We start from the raw sequence: 23,577 nt of genomic DNA, 5'->3' as shown, positions 1-23,577 counted from the left end.
CTTTTTTCATCGCTCTTCTTTCTTTGGTCATTTTCCCTCCCACCGCCTCATAATATCTTTATAAGGCTTCATTTTGTAGTTGGGGGACAGAAAAGACTGAATGATACAGTACAGGATCTAAGAAATAAAACATTGCCTGTGTGAAGAAAAAGTTGTACTTTTATATTTTCCCACCAAACATTTTATTTATTCTTTTCATACAAAAATGAAATTAAGAGACATTTATAGACATTTATTAAGGTGTCCAGTCATGATAAACACATAATACACTTGATAAAAGAGGTCCTCATAATGATGTGGTGCATGCTTTGTAGTATTGGGTAGATGACTTATACATGGGGGGCAGGCCCTTTGTCTTGGTGTGCTTTAATTAGACAAATAAGGCTTAACACAAAATCCATTTTACATAACTAAACAGTCAAGCAAAGTTAAAGAACTTCATGTTTTATGAGATTCAGACATACACTGATCAGCCATAACATTAAAACCACCTCCTTGTTTCTACACTCACTGTCCATTTTATCAGCTCCACTTACCATATAGAAGCACTTTGTAGTTCTACAATTACTGACTGTAGTCCATCTGTTTCTCTGCATGCTTTGTTAGCCCTCTTTCATGCTGTTCTTCACTGGTCAGGACTCTCCCAGGACCACCACAGAGTAGGTATTATTTGGGTGGTGGATCATTCTCAGCACTGCAGTGACACTGACATGGTGGTGGTGTGTTAGTGTGTGTTGTGCTGGTATGAGTGGATAAAACACAGCAGTGCTGATGGAGTTTTTAAACACCTCACTGTCACTGCTGGACTGAGAATAGTTCACCAACCAAAATATCCAGCCAACAGCGCCCTATGGGCAGCGTCCTGTGACCACTGATGAAGGTCTAGAAGATGACCGACTCAAACAGCAGCAATAGATGAGCAATCGTCTCTGACTTTACATCTACAAAGTGGACCAACTAGGTAGGAGTGTCTAATAGAGTGGACAGTGAGTGGAAACGGTATTTAAAAACTCCAGCAGCGCTGCTGTGTCTGATCCACTCATACCAGCACAATACACACTAACACACCACCACCATGTCAGTGTCACTGCAGTGCTGAGAATGATCCACCACCCAAATAATACCTGCGCTGTGGGGGTCCTGACCATTGAAGTACAGCATGAAAGGGGGCTAACAAAGCATGCGGAGAAAGAGATGGACTACAGTCAGTAATTGTAGATATATAGATATAGATATAGATATAATTGATATAGATATAATTGTTGCCTAGAAAATACACCCAGTAATGGTTTTACCTGATGCTGTACTGTTGCGAGCAAAAAAATTTTTTTAGTGTTGGACTCAGTGAACTTCTCTGTGTGTGTGTGTGTGTGTGTGTGTGTGTGTGTGTGTGTGTGTGTGTGTGTGTGTGTGTGTGTGTGTTTGTGTGTGTGTGTTTAATTGCCGCGGCTCCAGCTCTTGGTCAGCTTGTCTCTCATCTCTATGTGCTGTCCCAGACATGGTATGTGAGGTGTTTGTCTGCACTGCACAGACAATCAATACTCTCCCATTTAAGGAAGTCTAAGGTCAGGTCCCTGCGCTGATAATGTGGATTTTGTTAGATAGTCAAAGGTCAGATAATAATTATGTTTTTAACCACTTCGTGTGCGAAATTGATCAGCTTCCTGTCAGAGACGACCACCACTTATCTGAACCTGCTTCATACTGTACTCTAGCAGCAGAAACCAATTTACTGAGGGTTTTATGGAGGAGCAAAACATGTTTCTGTCTGGGTCCTTTGTGTTTGTTGGGTATTGTGTATGTGATACTAGAACTAGGCACTATTTTTACCAGGGTAATGAGGTAGATCATTTACTCTGGCTTTAAAAAGAAAAGAAAAGAAAAGAAAAACTGGCCACAGTCAGGGCCGTGTATATTATATAGGAAGCATGGTGCAGGTGAGCAAGATTTAAACCTCCATTAAACTGATCACAAGGAGTTTACGTGAGTTCTTTCATGTAAATATGATCTAGCTGTAGAATATCTAACACAGAGCTGAAAAATGTAGCTCATGCAACTATCTTTTACCATAGCCAATCATGTTGTATGTAGACCCCCGACCCGCCAATAACCCTGCTGTGGAATTGAACCCGGAATCCCAGTGGTACACTTGGTCTCCAAATTCCACAGATCTAAATCTGATTGAGCATCTGTGTCATATACTGGTCAAACAAATCCAGTCCATGGAGGCCCCACCTTGCAGTTTACAGGATTGCTGCTAACATGGTGGTGGTAGATATTACAGGACACCTTCAGAGCTGCTTTGGTGGCACAAGGGGGTCCTACAAAATATTAGGATGTGTTTACTAGTCAAGATTTCAGTCTACATTGTTTACAATTCTTATATCAAAATCACATTTACTGTTAATGAATATTTTTGACTATATACCTCACCCCTAAAAACACGATTTATTGATCCACCTGCTACAAATTTTTTATTTACTTTAATTTAATTACATTTACAAGGACAAAATTGGGCTACGAAAAAATACAGTTGGATATTTTGTTTCTTAGATATCAATATATTGAAATTGTGATTTCCAGTACGGTAGGTTGTCTTCTTGAATATGTATTCTTGAATGTCCTGAAATTAAAATGAATTTTAGATTGTAAGAAATGTTTATTCTATTTGTGTTTTAATAGGATAAAGTGCTAATTCACCAGCAAATTCAGATATGTAATTTCATTCTGAATGGTCCAGGTATTTTAGATTCGTTCAAATATCATGATCAATAAACCTAGTCTATGGATTTGACTTTTCTCAGTTTTAAGGTTAATTTTTGACACCTCTATTGATCTGTTTGGGAAATATATGTGTGATACATGAATCATTTAGTAGGAGGGGGGGATAGAATTATAGTGGTCATAGGTTTTCAAAGGGAGATGGAGCTATCAAAATTGCATATTGACGAACGGGCTCGGGTGAGCGAGCCCCAGCAGCTTGAAATAAACTCGCAGTGTGCAGTCATTACGGCCGGCTGCCGTGGCCTCCCTTAACCTTGAGCCAGTCGATAAGCTATTATAACCATGCAAATTGTGGCCAAATCAGAGATCTGACATATCGGAATTATATTCTCCCACAGCCTCCAGCTTATACATCATTACAGAACTGCTGGCAACGATATGCAATATGCTTACTGTTGTTTTTGCCCTGTACCTTCTTACTGAGGTTACAGGAAGGGGGAGAAAAATAAAAATGAATGTCTTGTAGGCAGCCCGGGAACCTTTTTACCCTCTGGGTCAACCTGGGTGCCAAGCTGTTTTGGTGAATGTGGAAAGCTTAGTGGCTGAGATGATGTAATGTGGTGTAAAGGCTATGTAAACACCCCAGTGTCCTTGTCCTTGAGAATATCAGTAGGTATGTGTTAGTGGGTAGAAAGGCTACAGGGTCAGGTTGGGCACAGTGTTACAGCTTTGACAATGAAGCCCTGCTGTGTTTGTGGGTTTTTCCATTTTGACTTTATGTACGTCAGCTGACCTGGTGTCCCTTGAAAAAGCTTATAAGATGCTAAAAAAATCTTCAATGTTGTGTATTGTTATCTTCGATACACTTTTCTAAGTGTTGTTGGTATAGTCGGGTGTTTGGCAAGTTACTTTAACAAGGCATATAGTGTCACTGAAGCTAAGCAGCAGTGTGATAACTCATTTTAAAGATGAGTGAGGAAGGTACAAGCAAACTACCAAAACTACCTTTTAACAAATAAAACTCACTACATAACAACCCCAGATACACAGAATACATCAAATTATTCATGTTCCTTCTGAAGTGCACTACATATTCAGCTATATAAGCAAAGATAGATAAATGGCAATCATTCAAGCAAAGTAATGATGCTACAGAACGCATCATGTGTTTGATATTCTTCCAAAGCAACTTACAGTACTGTGACAGTATACTGTCTAAGCAATTGAGGGTTAAGGGCCTTGCTTAAGGGCCCAACATGGACAACCTGGCAGTGGTGGGCGTTGAACCAGCAACCCTATAATTACTAGCCCAGTACCTTAACCACTAGGCTACAACTGCCTTTACTTAACTGACAAAAGAACAAAAAGAAATTTGCAACGCTTTTACTGACCAATTTGGTAGTATTTTGTTAATAAAAATAAATGCTGAATTTGATGCCTGCAACACACACCCAAAAAGTTGGGATAGAGCCAAATAAGAAGAGAAACATTTATAGAATATTTAAGTTACAAAATTGTGAAACAGTTCATAACAAGCAGTCAGACCTGATTACAGGTGAGGGGATCATGAATGGGTGTAAATGGAGGAACCACCAAAGTCTGGGTCATGGTGTTTTATATACACCTGGTGACACACTTTGTTAGAAAATTATCAATCAGTTTAAGGTTAAAAAAAAAACACACTTAAGTTGGTCAAATAAATATTGGAAATGACTGATTTTTATTTTTACTACATTTTGCAAAATGTCCCAACAGCACTTTAACCACTTGCATGTCACTTAAATCTAAAATCTGATAGCGCTGGTAGCAGTGCTCCTTCCCAACACTGTCAGCTACTGATTAGAAGTCATGATCTATTTTCATACCAGTAGTTCCATTGCTGCCCTCGTTTATTTGATTAAAAACTTGTGTGTATATACATGTTAAAATATCTCTGAACTTGGTTTTTCATAATATGTCTCCACAATTGTGTGGGCAGGTATTTTGTTAATCTTTTGAAAAAGTGTCCATCATGTGACTACAAGTATTGTAATTGGATATTTTTGCATTATTGCACACTCATACCAGGCTCTATAAATAACAGAGACATATTAATGTGGAGGATTTAGTTAAAGGTTATCAAATTAAGTTATTAATTTCCAGACATAGTGAAATACACATGGACGTTTTTAATGCTTGGTCTATTTTTTTCTTTTAGTGATTGAATCATTAAGCTACATTAGAACATGACTGTGAACTGTGAATGCATTTCATTCTGCAGGCTGTCGTGCCTTAGTAAATAATTTGACTGATTGTCCAATCAGCGCCCCTGTTTTGCGTTGACTCAGGGTGCCAGAGGAGCAAGGTTCAGGCAGCCTAGCAGGCTCCGATTCGCCAGCCTCTTGGCATTCTAAAATACACAAATTTGTTCCACCAAGTTCTGGGATGGCTCGCAGATGGGCAGCGATTAATCAGAGAGGTAACTGTGAAGTAGTTTGCAATTAGACGGCAAAGCTCTGAAGCATCCTAATTGAATCAGAAAATTAGAGCGACTGTGTGGTAATTGGCCAGTTCCTATGCAGCAGGTGCCAGCCCACTCGACTGTGGAACAAGGTATTTAAGTCACATTAGCCAGAGTAAAAATATTCCCTGATATGGAACACTTAGATTTTCTGCTCGTTTTCACCAGCGATGTCAGTGGTGGCAGACCCAGCCGCCTCGCGGTGCAATTACGACAAGCACCGCCGCGCAGAAAATCGACTTTCCACAATCCACCTCCTCTTTTGGAAAAAAAACGAGAGCGAGACAAACAGGCCGATGGGAAGTCGCAACTCATTAATGATGGCTATACCAGCATGGTATAGATGCTTTGATTTTTTTGTGCTTACTTCTGTTACACCTGATCTATTTGGATGAAATTTTTAACCATTTATTTTATTGTTTATACTTAATATTATATTTAACTTTTGTATTTTGGTAAAACCGCTTTAATGGGTAGGTGTGCACTGGCTGAGGCCCTTCATTATTTCTGTCTCTAGAAAAATTCCTACTACGTGTACCTGACCACAACATATTTTTTAAAGCTTTTTCCTGCACCTGCCCAGTCTAGATAATGCACATTTATTTGTTTTACGGACAAAAGTATTGAGACACCTCTTTTAATTTTTTAATTTATTTGAATTCCATTTCAACCACAACATTTGCTAACAGGTGTATTAAATTAATCATATCAAGGAAATTATATGCTACCAACATTGCAGCAATAGTTTAGGGAAGACCTTTTCCTGTCCCAGCATTACTGTGCCCCTGTGCACAAAGAAAGGTCTATAAAGACATGAATAAAAGCTTTATTTAAAGAAACTCCAGTGGCCTGCACAGAGTCCTGACCTCAGCCCCATGAATAGCCTTGGAATGAACCGGAACTTCAGTTGAAGTTTTCTTGACCAACATCAGTGCCCAGCCATACAAATTAAATCTAAGTAAATTATTTTTAGTACGAGGGATCTTCTTGGTCATGTCTGAGAGACTGAAAGAGAGCTCATAGTCCACCTAATATCCACCTTTTTGGGCCCTCAAAGAAGCTTTAAGGGGAAGAAGGGTTTCATGTGATGTTGATGTGAAAGCAGCGGAGCATCAGTGGCTCAACCAAAAACATTTTTTGCTGATGGCATTAAAATGGTTCAACGCTGGAAAAATGCATCACAAAGGAAGGTGGCTATGTAGAAAAGTGATGTCATTTGTTTTTGAAATTCTTAATAAATAGAGTTTAAAAAAAGTGCAGGAACTTTTTGAAGAACCCTCGTATTTTGGCAGTTTTAGTTTCTGATTCCCATTGGTTTGTTATGTGTTTCAATGTATGTTTCTGAATAGCTACATTAGTACTGTTTAACTACGTAGATGTCTCTGTGATATCGGGGTGTAAAGTGCATTTTCATGTGAACATAATTCATGTTTTTGCGCATGAGAGTTTATTATAAAAGAGCAAAACAAAGCTTCAGACTCTCACACCTGGTTTTCCCCTGCCAGGCTCGGTTCCTGACAGCGCCAACAGGCATAAAGTGAGAAAAATTAAAAATTGATCACATTGTGATGGGATTTGCACGTACCTTGGACCGGTATGCTATCAGCGGGTCCCCTTTGCGTGCTCCGTGCAAAAGAGCTCTTTTAGGCCTTGGAATTACAGAAATGGCAAGAGATGGAGACAGAGAGGAATACATCTCCGGGTACAGCATGTGGAGCTTTAAACCATGCCCTGTTTGCACAGTAAGCTGCTCTGGGTGCACCCAGTGTCTTTCTCTCTCTCTCTCGTTCACTCTTATCTCTCTCACTTTCTCTATTACATACTCGTTCAATCTCTCTCTCTTTTTCCCCTTGCTCTCTCTGTTCCTCTCTGTTCCTCCCATGCCTCCTCAGTATGCACAGTCTGCTCCATCTCCCCCACTTTGATATCTTCATCTGCCCTGCCAAAGCACCAGGCTCTCTGGCATGTGTACACTCTCCTGAAAGTGGATTACACTCTGCCAGGTTTTTGTACCTCACCTCTTCATATTACTTATTTAACATCAAATTTCTGCAGGTCAGGACCCAGACTTGTTAGGATTGTAAAGCTCTTGTTGCATATTAGGAAAAAATTGAAAAATACAGCAGAATTATTTGCATTTGTCAATTTTCTGTGTTATGGGGAAGAGCATTTGATTATGCATGTCTCGTTGTTGTTTTATGCGTGATTAAATTCAGCAGTTGCTCAGTCGTCATCATCATTGTAAGCTCACATATCCAGCAGAGGAGGAATGTGTTCAGAGTGTAAACAGGTTCATGTAAATGAATGCTGTGTATTGATTTTTCTGGTAATGAGTTCCTGGAGACATGATGAGAATCTGATTCACTGAATAGTTTTATGGTTCAGATTTTCTGGTTTACCTTTGTCTTGTAATGCATATCTTCATTACTGTCGTTTTATGTAATTACAGCATTTCAGTTACAAGAGTTAAGCAGTTTTGCAGGTCATTCCTGTATCTTGTGTCACAAGGCTAGGCAGTGTGATTTAACGTATTGGATAATACTGTTATACATTTTTTTGGTAGTTTTGAAGACTTACTAGGAGACTTTTATAAATTCACTGCCACTTTTTTTATTTTATTATTATTATTCTCTTTGGCTGATTCTGTACTTAGGGGTTGCCCCAGCAGATCTGGTCTGCGTACCAGATTTGGCACAGTTTTTACATAGAATGTCCTTCCTGATGCAACCCTCTCATTTTGATCCGGGCTTGAGACCAGCACTAAGAGCACACTGACAAGTGCACCTCCCAATGGCTATGCTGCAATTTAGCTCAAAGTCATGTCAGCTGGTACATTTGTATGTGTACAGAGAACCACGAAGTGTAGGGGGTCTCATTAGGTCCAGACCAGGCTTTCTTCCTTACTTGAATACAGTGTTTTATTAATTTAGCATTTATAATACATCATCTATCAATGTGATTATAATAAGTTTGTTATATAAGTTTGTCCAAAATCATTCATTCTATAACATTATCAGCTTATTTGTCAAATCAAACTTAATGTAGATGCTGCACTGAATTGTCATTACTCATATAATTTATAATGCAATTTTTGTAATAGAATTGACACATCTCTGTTTGGATTTTGGTGCACCATTTGATGAATGGAATCAACAAAATAGACATCCCTTGGCTGGAACAGTGGTTGTAGTATTGATCCCCCTTGTATGTGGTATTAAAACCTATATTACTGCTGCAGTGTGTCAGTAATTATATCAACAATAAGCAGTAACTGCAGCTTATTCTGAAAAGGGGGTACCATTAGCTGGAATTGCACTTATCCAGTGTAATTAAGGAAGGATACCGGCCAAAATGTCTTGATTGCAATGGCCTAGGTTTGACATTTTTAATTGTTTAAAAAATAAAATAAAAATAGATCTTGTAGCACCAATTAATTGGAATTTGCATTAGAGACAAAGTCATACGAGACAAATATTCTTCATTGTGCACTAATTATCTTTCTTCGCTGTTAGAAAGAGCTGGGTGGTCATGTTGGACACATATTTTAGTACTTCCATCTCTAATTAGGAGGCCCATTAGATGCAAAGCTTGGCTATTTTCTGATATTGTAGCTTTGTTTGTGGCCTAGTCATTATACTATCCTAAAGTTGTGCCTGTGAGATATGTGTCTGGATCGAGTCAGGTTAACAGGAAATATATGGGACGCTTCACTGATGGCTGGTAACGTGCTAGGCATTGCATTGTCTTAACATAGGGAGGTACTTACCACTGGGGTCAAGTACAAGCTTAATTACCACAGTCACTGTGTGGTCAGTTTGGTGTCCGTTGGATGTCATTCATGGCTGTAAGGAAAAGACTTAGGGGTGTGTTTATAACCTGTACTTAGTATTTGCTTGTGTGAGATTGTGTATCTCTCACTGCGCCTGACTGACTGACATTCTGCCACTTCTGGTGCCCCTTCACACTTTGGCTGACCCTGCTAGGGATGGATGTGGCTTTTGGCCACCAGCATGCTAATGCAATCCTCCGTAAACACATTCAGCCAATCCACTTTATGCAGCAAGCGCTAGTAGCATCGCCACATTGCATTCCAGATATTGCAGTCCCCTACCTACTCCATCTACTACCAGCCCATGGGATCTACCACTGAGCTAGTGGACCACATTCCCAGCCCCTCCAACTTGGACTTAGGTCCTGTTGACCTTTCCCCTCATCCACAGGTCCTGGCCAGTGCCAAAGGTGTGTGAGTGACGTGGCACTCTGGCTGACCCTGGCTCTTGGCACAGCCGTTGATTTAATGGGATTAGCTGGGTACTGCAGACTGTTCCTCTCACTGGGACCTTTATTTAGCCCCAACCAACTGGGTTCTGCCAGCGTTTATGAGGTCTCTTGAGCAGACCAGGATGGGCTGTATTTATGACTTGGGGTACAACAGAGGCACTGCTTGGCAGTAGGTGCTCAGGCATAAGCAGGATAACTCACAGCATTTCACAGGTATTTATATTAAGACACTTTACATTGAACTGAAAAGCTCAAACATCAAAAATCATGCAAGTCAGTCCTGGAGTCTAATATAGACATATCAGATGTGTATTAGTTCATATCTGGTCCTCTCCATGTGTCTTGCACTGTGCTTAGGAAAGATTCCAGGTTCCCATGTGTGGCCATGATTGGCTTTGATAATTGCTCAAGCTAGCATGGGGAGAAAATCTGTTATCTGTGCAGCCCAGTGCAAAGCCACCCGAGACTTGGCCTTTCTCAACCTTCCTTCTCCAATTTCCTCAGACACAGTTGTGACCTTTTGTTGTGAGTTCAGCTTAATATTATGTGTGATTGTGTAGAAATTCTACTGAGAATTGTTTTAAAAACAAACATAAGTTGGCTTGGGGATTTTAATAAGGTTTTATTAAGGGAATGGGTTATTTTGAGTCTTACTGTGTATTATGGATTGGTCACACTTGATTTATACTTAATTATAATCTTTGCTGTGATTGAGTCAGTTGAAAATTGGGGATTCTGGTATAGTGAGATTTTGAATGTAAAGTATATAGCAGTGTATATACAGTATATCAATTATCATGATCAGAGTTGCAGGCGTAGGGAAATACAACCTCAGTAAAGCTTCTGTCTGTCATAGGGCATCACACACTCACTCACTTACTACTTCACACTTATACTTAAGGGCAATTTAACTGTTTGGATTTCAGAGGATGTCCCACATACCACACACATGAAATATATACTGAACGTCACACAGAGAGAAACTGAAGGTTGTTGGATCTGTGCAGCACCAATCCTGCCCGCTGTGCCATCATGTTGCCCTACATTTTTCTTTACATATTGCCTGACCGCTGCTGTAGAGCAATCCTCACCCTGTACGTCTGCACATCAACTGTCCAGCTTGAATGGCACAGGTGTGCTTAGGCCAATCTCAGGTCAGCTTTGGCTGGGTTACATCTGACAGCTCGTCTGTGTGTATTTATACACAGGTGCATGTGTTGAACACCTGTGTGCCCATGAACCCGGGAACACACCGGCTCTAGAGTTCCAGTATCAATTCTGAAACCTCTGTGGTGGCAGATTTGTGGGTGTAAGAACATGAAAAAGAGGTGTAGAGAAAACTGTATTTATACATTTATAAATGACAAAGTTCATCATAAGACTGCTCATTTCTACTAAACTATAGCAAAATACAATCAGGCACAGAGAAGAATAAGTGTATTTTGATTCTTTTGCTTGATCCACCCACTCAGTTCTTGCTCCTTTTCCCCCCACTTCTCTCACTTTTACAAACACCATCATTTATAGCCAAGAAGATGTAATTAGCCAGGTCACTAAACCCTGGAAGAAGGTCATGAACATTCGTTCTGAGAAGGCGGTTGGGTCTCACTCTGTGTCTCTCATCAACTCCTACAGTTGACGTTTTTATCAGCCTTCCTGCAGAAGAATTTTGATTCATTATGGAAGCTTTTCAATTGATCTTTTGTCTTTTATTACAGAAATGGTTTTATTTAGTTTACAATACTAGTAAATTTTACATTTTAAAATATATTAATTGGTTCATTATTCATGCACAGCCAGAAAGGTTGTGAGTAATCTTACCTTTTACTGTTTGGTAAATGCATTAGGCACTGGTTTCGGGATTCCAAGGCTAAATACCTTTATAGTATTTGTATATTCTATATAATAATAATATATTATAGATTAAACATCTTTCTCAGTAATTTGTGCTTGTTAGTTTTTTATTTATTTGGTTATATTTCGCTTTTATTTAAGTAAATGCTAAAACAGGGCAGCACAGTGGCTTGGTGGGTAGCACTGTCGCCTCACAGCAAGAAGGTCCAGGTCCTTTCTGTGCGGAGTTTGCATATTACGTGTGGGTTTCCTCCGGGAGCTCCGGTTTCCTCCCACAGTCCAAAAACATGCAGTCAGGTTAAATAGTGACATTGAATTGCCCTATAGGTAAATGGGTGTGTGTATGTGTGTCTGCCCTGCGATGGACTGGCACCCCGTCCAAGGTGTTACTGTGTGCCTTGCGCCCATTGAAAAGCTGGGATAGCACCTCACCCCACCCCCCACCCCCGACCCTAATTGGATAAGTGGTAAGGAAAGTGTGTGAGTACGTAAATGCTAAAACGCTCATTTGCTTTCACATTCAGCTATATTCGCCTCTCTCTTGCTCCTAAAGTAAGTGTAAGTGTAATAATATAATAAGAGTAATGAAAATAAATAATAATAAAAACGTGTTACTAAATAACTAAATAAATACTATAAAATAACATTTAAAAAACTAGCTGTGTTTGCTAAGTGACATGGCAGAATGTTAATGCTTTAATATTTTTGGCACAATGTTGCTTTCCTTTATAGTGAAAATTTGAAACATAAATGGCATAAAATGTAAAAGAAAAAAATAATTGAGAATCTTGGGTGTTATTTGGGTGTTTGTGACCCTTGCAAATATTGGTAATTATAGAACATAATTAATGTAGATTAATGCAACAGTTGCTTGCTGACAGTTTTTCTTGATGAGTGTTTTCCAGTTGTACAGTGATTTTAGTTTCTATTTTAATGACCTTTGCATAAACAAGTTAATTTTTTATATCATTTGTCACCAAGTCAGGAAAAGTACAGGCATGTTTGACAGATCCTTATTGCAATCTAATATAAAGTGATTGTAACTGGAATAATTTTTGATTAATATAACAGTTTAAGCACAATGTTTCATAAACTAGTGTCAACTAGTAATTGAATGGTTTGGGTAATTTACCCTATACAGTGCATAATACTGTAAAACAATTCAGTGTAGTAATACAAAATACTTCATACATTCATTCATAGATTAATAATACGTTTATGATACAGCTGCATTGCCTCTCTTCTCTTGAATGAAATTGTCGTGCTTACTGACTTTCCTAATCTTACTTTAGTAGTAATTTCTGTATGTTCTGTATCTTTTGTTTGTAAGTCACTGTATGTCTTGTTCTAATCATGACTTCACTGTACATTAGTTTGATAAAACAAAGAAGTAGAACCGCTCAACACTTACACCTGTGCTCACACGCTGAGTATAGTGATGCACTTTCCTATAAAAGCCTGATCCTTCCATTATAGCTAAAATGTACCCTCGCCTTTCTCCCACCATAAAGCTCAATCCCGAGCTCCATAAAGAAGACAGAAAAAATCAATACTTACTATTACGTGCTAACATTTATAAATTTTTATTTAGCTTTTACTCTTCACCTACCTGCTATTAGACGACTCCAGCTTTCTCTCACTTATGATAGTTGGGTAAATGTGCTCTCTCTAACTCAAAAAGAAAAGTACAAAAGATCATCTCAAGCTCACCTGTTTTAGTGTTGCACTAAGTACAGCCATAGACACCACCGCATTGCCATTAAATTGTAGCAATAATGGAATGGGACAATAAGTAAAACTACTCAATGCTATTAACTTAAGCACTTTGTGATCCACTTTATTATAATAGGTGTTTGAAATGACTACCACTAATTGTGTCCTGATGTAATTGAGAGCTTATAGAAGGGAACAAAAATGATCAACTACTTTCAAGAGTGAATTCTATAGTGAAACCTATAGTGGTGGCGGGAGCATTTTTACTTGTAACTTTACACTCTGGTTATTAATGGGAGTTTAGAAATAAGGTTATTCTTAATGACTGAAGTCCGTTATAATATATTGCTGTGCTTTGGTAGGACCAAAAACAGATTTTTGCCCAGTTACAGATGTAAATCTTGCCTTGCTTTTTGCATCTTTGGCACAAAAATGCAGTTTTAATGCTAGAGTGGAAATGGGAGCCAAAGCAAGGGATTATGAGAGGTGAGCGAGACCTCCTGTAACCCTCTTTCAGTCATCTGGCTACACTTGTTTCTGCTCAGGGGGGAATGGAAAGCATTCACATCAGATAAAAAATACACAAGACATGGCTGATAGAAGTTAGAGCAAGATCACATATTCCCTCTGAGAGTGGAGAAATATGTACATGCTGAAACAGTTTGTGGAGACTGGAGATTTGGTAAAGACTTCATACTCTTGCTCCTGCAAGAAAGGTCCTGGGTTTAATTCCCAGGTGGAGTGGTCTAGGTCCTTTCTGTGTGGATTTGCATGTTCTCCCCGTGTCTGTGTGGGATTTCTCCAGGAACTCTGGTTTCCTCTCACGTGGAATTGGTGATGGTCTCTCGGTGAATTGGAGATGCAGCATTTCCTCTAATGATGTTTGACCTTGACTTTGAACTGATAAAGCATGTGTGACCTGGCCTACCTGTCCTGTTATGAATGGAACCAAAGTGTAAAACATAAGCATGTTAAAATACTAATAAACAAACATCTGTTAAATATTTAAAAAATATACAAATGAAAAGCAAGGACTAGTCAAATTGCATATTTTCTAACAAGTAAAACTAAGTTAACCCATTCTCTAAACAAAACATTTCATTAGCTCAGTTTATTTGTAGAGGAGGTGTTAGATATACTATAGATATATAATGGCAACTTGCAATTTCACCTGCTGTTTCCAAATGTAAGGCTGCACATCATGGTCTGCTTGTTGTCCAGCACCAGAACAACTGTGGTTTAGCTAGTTGCTAGAAACTAACAGGAATAATGTATAGGGCTTTATTGGAAGAAATTAAAATGAATAAATATGCAAATGTTATGTAATGCATTGTTTTATTTATGTTTATAAAAAATAATGTGTCCAATTATCTAAATATTTTATGCTACACCATGTAGAAACAAATCCAAACCTAGTAATAGGTAAAAACTGAATTTGGGAATTATATTAAGTTACACGAGACCCTAAATCTAGAGGATTTACATGGTTGGAAAGTTACTTAAATCTTTTGGAAATAAAGTTTAAAATACCTTAGCTTGTAAAAACACTTGATCAAATTTATCATCCATAAACCAGTCCAGACTCACAGTACCATTATACCATTTCAGAACATCAAACAGCCCAATTTAGAGTTCTTGAGACTCTCGGGGTCAGGGTCGTAAAAACGTGGAATGAAACAAGGATTCAAACTGCGGCAGCAACCCAATAACCTAAAGCGGATGGCAATAAAACTCAATCCGATTGGCCGTTTTGGGCAAGGATTGATGGCTGTGAGTGCTGTTGGGGAGAGGGAGGGATTAACGAGGCATTTAAGCCTTGAGTAGAGGCTTGGGGGGAGTGTTACTTTGGAAAGTGTGAGAGTTTTGAAGGAAGCCATTTACTGAATTGCCGTGGTTTATGCCACCAATACTACATAAAATTATCCTTCTTAGCAGCCGAGCACAGATACAACAGATCGAACTTGCAGACATAAATTATTAATAGTAAACAGAACAATGTTTATGTTAAAACTAATGAATTATGAACTGATTTTTCCCTCCCACACTGCTATCTCTCTCTTGGTTATTATACTTGGTTACTGTATAACTGTATATTTTTCTTTGGTTGTATGTAACTTGACATTTTTGCTAATGGGTAATGTTGAATTATTGTTTGCTCTGCTAAATGTAAAGATGATCACACTTTTATTAACTCCAGTATAAAAAGCATTTAAAACACTTTTTTGTGCATGTTAAACCATTCAAATCTACATCGTTGTTACAAGTTTACTACAGAATTGAGCCAGCAACCTGACAATATTTTAGTTTATTTTAAAACCTTTTTCTTAAGAATATCACAATTTTTTATTCCTAACAAGATAAGATGTACATATATAATATATTGTTTAGAAAAGGGTAGATTGGTACAGTAACTAGTGGCTGACAATACTCAATCTGTCAAATTCTGTATTTAAGTATTTGGAAACCCCTGTTTACTTATAACAACATTTTGTCCTGGTAAAGCTGCCCCAGACATGTAAAAGTGCTCTTGTTGTGATGTAGAAATGTAGAAAAAACAAGTGTTCAGCTATAAATCAGCACACACAGGCTTGAAGAACAGGAACACTGATTGCAAATGTGGTCACAGTGTAAAAATCAGTTGTTTTTAGTCACAACACTTACTATGGGATTTCAAACTCCCTTTTGTAGCAATGTGAACTGCTCACTGCCTAACATCACCTGTAATGTAAAGCTGTGATGTAAAGCACAACACTATAAAACCTTTGAGCAGTTTAAACAAATCTGATAATCTGACAGGCTGATACAGTCTGGGTTTGACAGATGCTAGGCCATGTAATTACTGTAATATGTGAATTGTGGTAAAAGAGGAATAAGGGTCTGGGCTACAGTCTACCATGACACTAAAAATACTCTTTTTCCAACTTGGTGTCAGTGTTGTAGATGCCTTTCCTCACTTAAATCAATTTCCTGTATCAATTTTTATTTATTTTATTTCCTTAGTGCAGAAACTTTCCTTTACTTATTACCAGAAAAACGTTTACACCCGTTCTGAATGTCTTCACACAATGTTATCTATGACTGATTTCATGGGGTTCAGTAACTATGCCGTCTTTGGCTTGCTGATACATCCCTTGATCAATATGATATGCTGTGAGGTGAAAGTTTGCTTCTCTTTAAGCGCTCCCTCCCTCCTGACAGGTGAAAACATATTGACTATTTATTCTATTTGCTGCACCCTTCACTGACTTCTGCCTCTTCAGTCGATAGAGCAGGATTGAGAGAGTTTTCTGACCCTCACCTCTAACACACACACTATTCTAATAATGTTGTCCTGGGTTTGCTCTGGATTGCTGATATAATTTTGATTAATTGTATCTGGCCACAGGTCATGGTGAGTATATGTGTCCTACGTGGGTGTGAGTATGTGTTTAGGCAGGCACATGTGTCAGATGGCAGCCGACATCGTCAGTAAAAGGTCTGCACAATCACGTCAAGGTGGACTGTGTGTGTGTTCTGTGTTTTGCCTCCATGCCAAGGACAGATTGTGTCTCTTAAGGTCAGTGGGACTTGCTGTGAAGGCCAGAGTACTAAAGTTTACTTTTTACATACATCTCAGTTCATCTTCAGTGATTGAAGAGAGCAGAGAGCTCTGCAGCTGCAACTTTTTTACTCGTATGTGGAGGGATGATGATTATTCTTTCTGTGACTCTCCTGGCATAAAAATGCAAAACACTGGGGGTTGGAGGCAGACTATCAGGTGGTTAACTCTTCCTACGCTTTGTTTATAATTCACATTGAGACTTTTAAATGCCAGGGTTTGTTTTGTTTGCTGTTGGCACTGAACTTGCTCAGCCCATGCTTATTATGTTTAACCAAGGTTCTGTCACTGAACTGACCACCTGTTTAGATAACGTCTAATTAATATAATGAATCATTCACTTTGTATTTTAGTTGATTACATTTGTGTTTTTGTGGCACACATCAGAGTTATTATAGTTAAATAAAGCTTAAACTATTCAAAATTATAATAAAAAGAACAAGCTAGATGTCTTCTCTCAGAAGCTATCTAAAACTAAACAAAAAATCATAACTTTGATTAATTTATTCATTATTTCTTTCATTTATTTAATATATAATAGCACTGACGTATCTCTACAACAAACTTGTGTCCAGATGAACTGATTCAACTTTGTGGATTTGTGTACCTGGATTATTGAGCATGCATCAACAAACACTGACGTAACTTATGTTCTAATTAAGTTTGGAAAATAGTGCCTTTAGGATAAAAGTAAAAGCTAATTCCAAGGATTTTACACAATATAAGTGTACAATATATCAGCCATAACATTAAAACCACCTCCTTGTTTCTACACTCACTGTCCATTTTTTCAGCTCCACTTACCATATAGAAGCACTTTGTAGTTCTACAATTACTGTCTGTAGTCAATCTGTTTCTCTACATATCTTTTTAACCTGCTTTCACCCTGTTCTTCAATGGTCGGGACCCCCACAGGAGTATGAGTATGAGTGGATCAGACACAGCAGTGTTGCTGGAGTTTTTAAATACCGTGTCCACTCACTGTCCACTCTATTAGACACTTCCTACCTAGTTGGTCCACCTTGTAAATGTAAAGTCAGAGACGATCGCTCATCTATTGCTGCTGTTTGAGTTGGTCATCTTCTAGACCTTCATCAGTGGTCACAGGACGCTGCCCACGGGGCGCTGTTGGCTGGATATATATTTTGGTTGGTGAACAATTCTCAGTCCGGCAGAGACAGTGAGGTGTTTAAAAACTCCACTCATACCAGCACAACACACACTAACACACCACCACCATGTTAGTGTCACTGCAGTGCTGAGAATGATCCACCACCCAAATAATACCTGCTCTGTAGTGATCCTGGGGAAGTCCTGACCATTGAAGAACAGTATTTTCTACATTACATTTACATTTTCAGCATTTAGCAGACGCTTTTATCCAAAGCGACTTACACAATGAGCTGAACACAATGAGCAATTGAGGGTTAAGGGCCTTGCTCAGGGACCCAACAGTGGCAACTTGGTGGTGGCGGGGCTTGAACCGGCAACCTTCTGTTTACTAGTCCAGTACCTTAACCACTGAGCAATCACTGCCCTGTGATAGCTCTGTGATGCCCTGTAACAGCATGAAAGGGGGCTAACAACAGATGGACTACAGTCAGTAATTGTATAATTACAAAGTGCTTCTATATGGTAACTGGAGCTGATCAAATGGACAGTGAGTGTAGAAACAAGGAGGTGGTTTTAATGTTATAGCTGATCGGTGTATATTTCTCTTTATTTTCATTAACTGCTTTATCCTGGTCAGAGTTATGGTTGTAAACACTGGATGCAAAGCAGAAATACTCTAGAAAGGACACCCATCCATTCTAGAGTTTTGGCCAGTGTCATCTCATCTCTAAATACTGACATCTACATATTGCCTAATATGTAAAGTAAGTGTTATAAAAGGTCTCCTAATTAGATAATTAATGACGTGGTGCTATTACACCTCTACTACTTGTCGCTGGTGTTTAACTATTTAAGTTTGCTCTGTATGTTGAGCCATAACAAAGGACTTCCTATTTCCTGTTTATTATATATTTGAACTGCATCAGGTGTAGAGTCTAGTACACATCATTCATATTTTACCACACTCACTTTGCTCCCTTTCCTTTCTTTTTTTGTAAAAACAAAGGATTTAATTCCTGTCTTTGCCTGATTATGTATTATGCTCACTAGAGGTTGTATGAGCTAGACGAGCCCTGAGCCAAAGCTAAAACTATGTAAACTACATGGATGCTGAATAATAAATAGTCAATAATAAATATTTATCCCATCACTAGTTTCCATTTATACTTGCTCAGGGTGGTCTTTGCATTTTGTGGAAAGTTTTTGCAGAGTCTTTTTTCATATCTTACTTCTATTGCATTTAGCAGAGACTTTTACTCAAAGCCACTTATAACTGTGACTGAACACAGTTTAAGCAAAGCATTAAGGGCCATACTCAGGGGCCCAAAAGTGGCGGTTTGGCAGTAGGGGAGCTTGAACCAGCAATCTTTTGGTTACTAGTCAAATTATTGCTGAGTTACCACTATAGACAGACCAAGTCATTCAGACAGCTGGGTTTAAAGGTTATTGTAAGTTAATGCAGTATTTCACATCCATAGTGCTGGGCATTAACCAACTGTATTAAACAAGCAAATATCATTTGCCCCAATTCATTGAAATAATCTCTTTTTTATGTTCATGCCTGACTTACCCAGCTCTTTCCTATACTTTGTTAGCTAGGGGAATCCCACACTTTTGTCCCGTGTCCTCCTTTCACTCTCTGTCCTGAAACAAACAGGGGAAATCCAACTTAAACAACCTCCAAAAGCTTGTGGAGACCTCGTGGCTGGCTCCTGGCCAAGCCCTAAACTATGCAAAAAGACTTTTTTCAGAAGTTCCTGTCAGTTAGCATCTTCTTTGTCATTGCTGCCTGACCTTGAGCTGACTGCAGCACTTCCTGTGGCCCTGTAAATGAGTAAACATTGATGGCATATTTGAAGTTCAGCCACTCAGGCAAAAGTAACATCACTCATAGTTTGATGTAGTGTGTGCAGTGCTGTAATAAATACCCAACACTCATATGAAAATAATAATACCTTTTTGTAAAGGACAAGTGTAAAAGTAATCTATAAGGGAGTTACATTAAGTAGACTTTATATACTTGATTATTTTAGGGTCGCGCAAACTGTTGAGTGGGTGCTGCACAGCAGAAAGGGGCTTGGGGACTTGAGTTTAATGCTGGTCCTGGTGTTACATGTCATTTTTTTTTTCCATAGGGTTTTTTCCACAGGGTTTTTTCCACATCCTCACATCATGAAGAAGGGTTTTTTTTTTTTTTTTTCAAATTGCACTAAAAATTCAGTGGTTGGTGACAATAAATAGAAGGTATCTTGAAATCATACATGAAATTTATGGAAGCAGAAGGATTATTATAAACCGATACACCAAAACATTATGACCAAAAATGTAAATGGCATTACCTATTTTCTAACAATCATGTATGCCACGTCCAGGAATATAAACTAAATGTTTGGCTTGAGGTACTTACCAGTAAGTAAACATGTGGTGAGTGCAGTGGATGTGGGCAGCCTTAAATGCCTCCATTTCTTTTAGCCAAGTTGTTATGACCAACAAGTATTAACAAGTGGAGTTGATGTGAAAACTGTCTTGGCTTCTGAGATTGTCATGATCATAACAAAGTCAACGTTAATGTTATCACTGTGCCTATTCCAGTTGTTATTGATGTAATTGGAAAATGCACTGAAACTAGAACCCATGGTTCTGTTTTTTTTGGGCCAGTTTCTGTTGCTAAAGGTGCAGTGGAAATGTACCCAAATAAAAACATATGGTTTGATTAGGCAATATAACTTATATTGGCAAGATTATTGGATGCTTTACGGGGAACTTAATTTGACCTAAATTAAAGGGCTTGTAATACAGGCCCTGTACCCAGACACAAACCATACACACATGCAAAACAAGGCCAAGTTTAAGAAAAAATAGCATGATCAGAATGTTTCTAATACAAGCAGTCCATCTTACGTGTTATATTAACACACCTACAGTACACCTCGTCTTTCCCTCCAAGCACGCACATTTGCACACACTCAGTAAGGGGTTGTCTCCTGCTCGTGTTCAGTGTATGTAAACCCCATTAGCACATTCCCAGATAGCAGCCAAGGCCCTCTTATCTTCACCAACCCATTAATTACACTTTGTTCTTCTAAGTGATCTATTTATGCTCCGCCCTGCCCCTGCTGCCCACTCCACACCTATCTCTCCAACTCCCCCTCAAGATAACAGTGCTAATGTCAGGCAAGCAAGGTCAGACTGGCCCATGTAAAGTGTGGTCCCATCTATTAGAAGCTACCGCCAACGCCAACCTGTCTGCCACCACCATACTTAAAGCCCCTCTGAAGATGACCCCTAAATGGAGATGGCAGCACAGCTAGATGACCTTCCCTCTTTTTGAGACACTTTAAGTGCAGAGTGAACAATACATTCACTACCCGATAACAGTAAAGGTCATTTTCCTGCTGAAGTTGTGAACAGGTTTATTCTTTAAAATATGTACACGTTCTGCACTGGTAAATACATTTGTATGATTCAATACATTTTTATTTACTCTGTCAGATAGTGCAGTGCTTTCAGTGGCAAATGCACTTAATATCCAAATGGCAATTATTGATCATACTTTAGTAATAATTACAATATTCTCTTTCTTAGTTAAAAAGGTTTTTAAAAGGTGGTCTATTTAATTTGTGGGATCACTGGGAGATTTTGAGGTTGGCTACTTTGTTAGTGGCATGTTGGGGTTGTTGGAGGGATGTTTGCTTGATTGGTTGGTTGTATTGCTGATGGCTCAGGTGGTGGCTGGATGGTTGATTTGGATAGTTGGTGAATTGTTTGGTTGGTGGGTTGGTCTGGCTGGTGGACTTAAATAATTGGTTGTTTGGTTAATTGGTTGTTGTAGTTGGTTGTCTGATTGATAGATCATTAATAGACTGTGTGGGTGGTTTGTTAGTGTGTTGTTTGGAATTGATTATTGGGTTGTTTAATAGGCTTTTGATTTAGTTTGTGGGTGTGTTGGTGGGTCGTTCAGGCTCAGTGGTTAAGGTACTGGGTGGTTCAGGGGTTTCGCTCTCAGCTTAGTTTTGTGTTTCTGTTAGACTTGTGCACACATGTCAGCTAAGTCGAGGGCTGATCCCTTTCGCGCCAGTTTACACACTGTCAATATGGATGACACATGTGCCACAACTCAAAGGCTGGAGAGCTTGCTCCTGTTCTTGACTCCTGCTGCACCCAGTGTAAACACGCTCAGCACTGTGCCCTTATTTAAGTATTGACTAACTATTGATTTGTCTTTTGGCTCGCTTAGATTCCTGCCTCCATTCTCTACAAGTTCTCTGGTTTTATAGGGTTTGCAACGGCACAAGGACTTTCAGAGTAGCCAAGCTGTAAAGGAGTCATAGAAAATAGCTTGTGGATTCGGGGCACTTCTTTTGAAGTGCCATGTGTTTCTTCGCTTGTTACATCTCACCTGTCGAGGAGGTCTTAAACAGAAGTGTTTGGTTGTAATTAAGTGCTATAGTTTAGGATTTCGCTCCCAGTGGACGTTATTAAAAGTGTTTCTGAATTAGCCTGCTTGGATTTGGACACTAACCTTATCTGACACACGTTTAAATTTAACTGTGCATTAGAGGTCAGTGAAACTGAATACACATTGTAAAGACTGAGAGCCAGATAGCAAAGAAGGAAGTTGATGAAGATGATGAATGGTCCATGGAGGTTTGCTCTGGTACATCTGATACAGATCTATAGGCTTATCCGAAGAAGCCAGGCAATGTATTACCCTATGCCTACTGAATTGTTTGCCATGATCATCAAATAAATGCTTTATAGCTGTATAAACATAATACATGATAAATGCAATCTGAACAAACTCCAAATAGGACTGATTGGTAACTAAACTCAACATTTAAACTACAAGTGTAGCTAGTAACATGCTACATTTGATTAGTTGCTTTTTTAAGCAACTTTCTAAATACACTGGACTTGTAACAGTAGTTTTTATTTGTGTCTATGTAGTTTTTGTAGTGTTTATTACATTCAGATATTTTTGAGTCGTTGACTAATTCTGATCTGAGTTTCCTTAAATGTGCATGAATGACCAAAATACCATTGTAACACACCCTGTGCAGAGACAAGAAAGTCATATGGTATTCCATGTCTGTTGAAACTTCCTATTTCTCACCTTAATTTACTCTTTCTAACGCTAGTCAAGGAGGCAACAGATTTCACCTTCTGTGTCTTAGGTAATGAACTTATGTAATATCTTCTGCACCACTCTGCTGCCTAAATGAATAAATATTAAAATGCATTACATACCAATCCTTGCAGTTAGCCGAAAATTAGATCTGTGCTAAGGCTAACCATTTACATTATGTATACACCTTTTAAATGATTAATTCCAGGGATTTTGTTAACATTTATTGCTAACTAGTGTATTAAAGATATGTTTTTAAATTGTGCCAACAGTTTGGGTAAGGTCTGGGTTCTTGCCTTTAAAGCAAAACCTATAAAGACAAGGTTGGACAAGTTTGGTGTAAAGGAACTCTACATTACGTTCAATGTTTTTAACTGAATGTCCAATAAGTTTAAAGTAAAGTATATAGTGTATATTAGGAATATCACCTGCTTCCACAACTCATAGTTCTTTCTGCATGATGTAGACATACTTGAGTGTATGTTATATATTACTTTGCCCTTATTCATTTAGACTGAATGTTTTATTTAATTAAATGTTACATTTTACTCATGGATTTGTTTGGATGATTTTGTTTTACTTGAGTATTTATTACATTTTCAAGTAACTGTACTTGACTTAACATTTTTGCTTCAGTACCTACTTCTGAAAGTACCAGCAAAATGGCTT

At 38.6% G+C, this 23,577-nt stretch overlaps 1 protein-coding gene across 2 annotated transcripts in view; it reads left to right on the top strand.

Annotated features, from left to right (window-relative positions):
• The window catches only part of arb2a (ARB2 cotranscriptional regulator A), a 220,545-nt gene that overhangs the window by 187,022 nt on the left and 9,946 nt on the right, over positions 1-23,577 (top strand). The gene's annotated exons all lie outside the window — the stretch shown is intronic.

Source organism: Trichomycterus rosablanca, chromosome 21 (genome assembly GCF_030014385.1).
Source record: "Trichomycterus rosablanca isolate fTriRos1 chromosome 21, fTriRos1.hap1, whole genome shotgun sequence".
NCBI classification, from domain to species: domain Eukaryota; kingdom Metazoa; phylum Chordata; class Actinopteri; order Siluriformes; family Trichomycteridae; genus Trichomycterus; species Trichomycterus rosablanca.
Note: the sequence above shows the minus strand (reverse complement) of the source record. Positions and strands in the feature narration are given on the sequence as shown.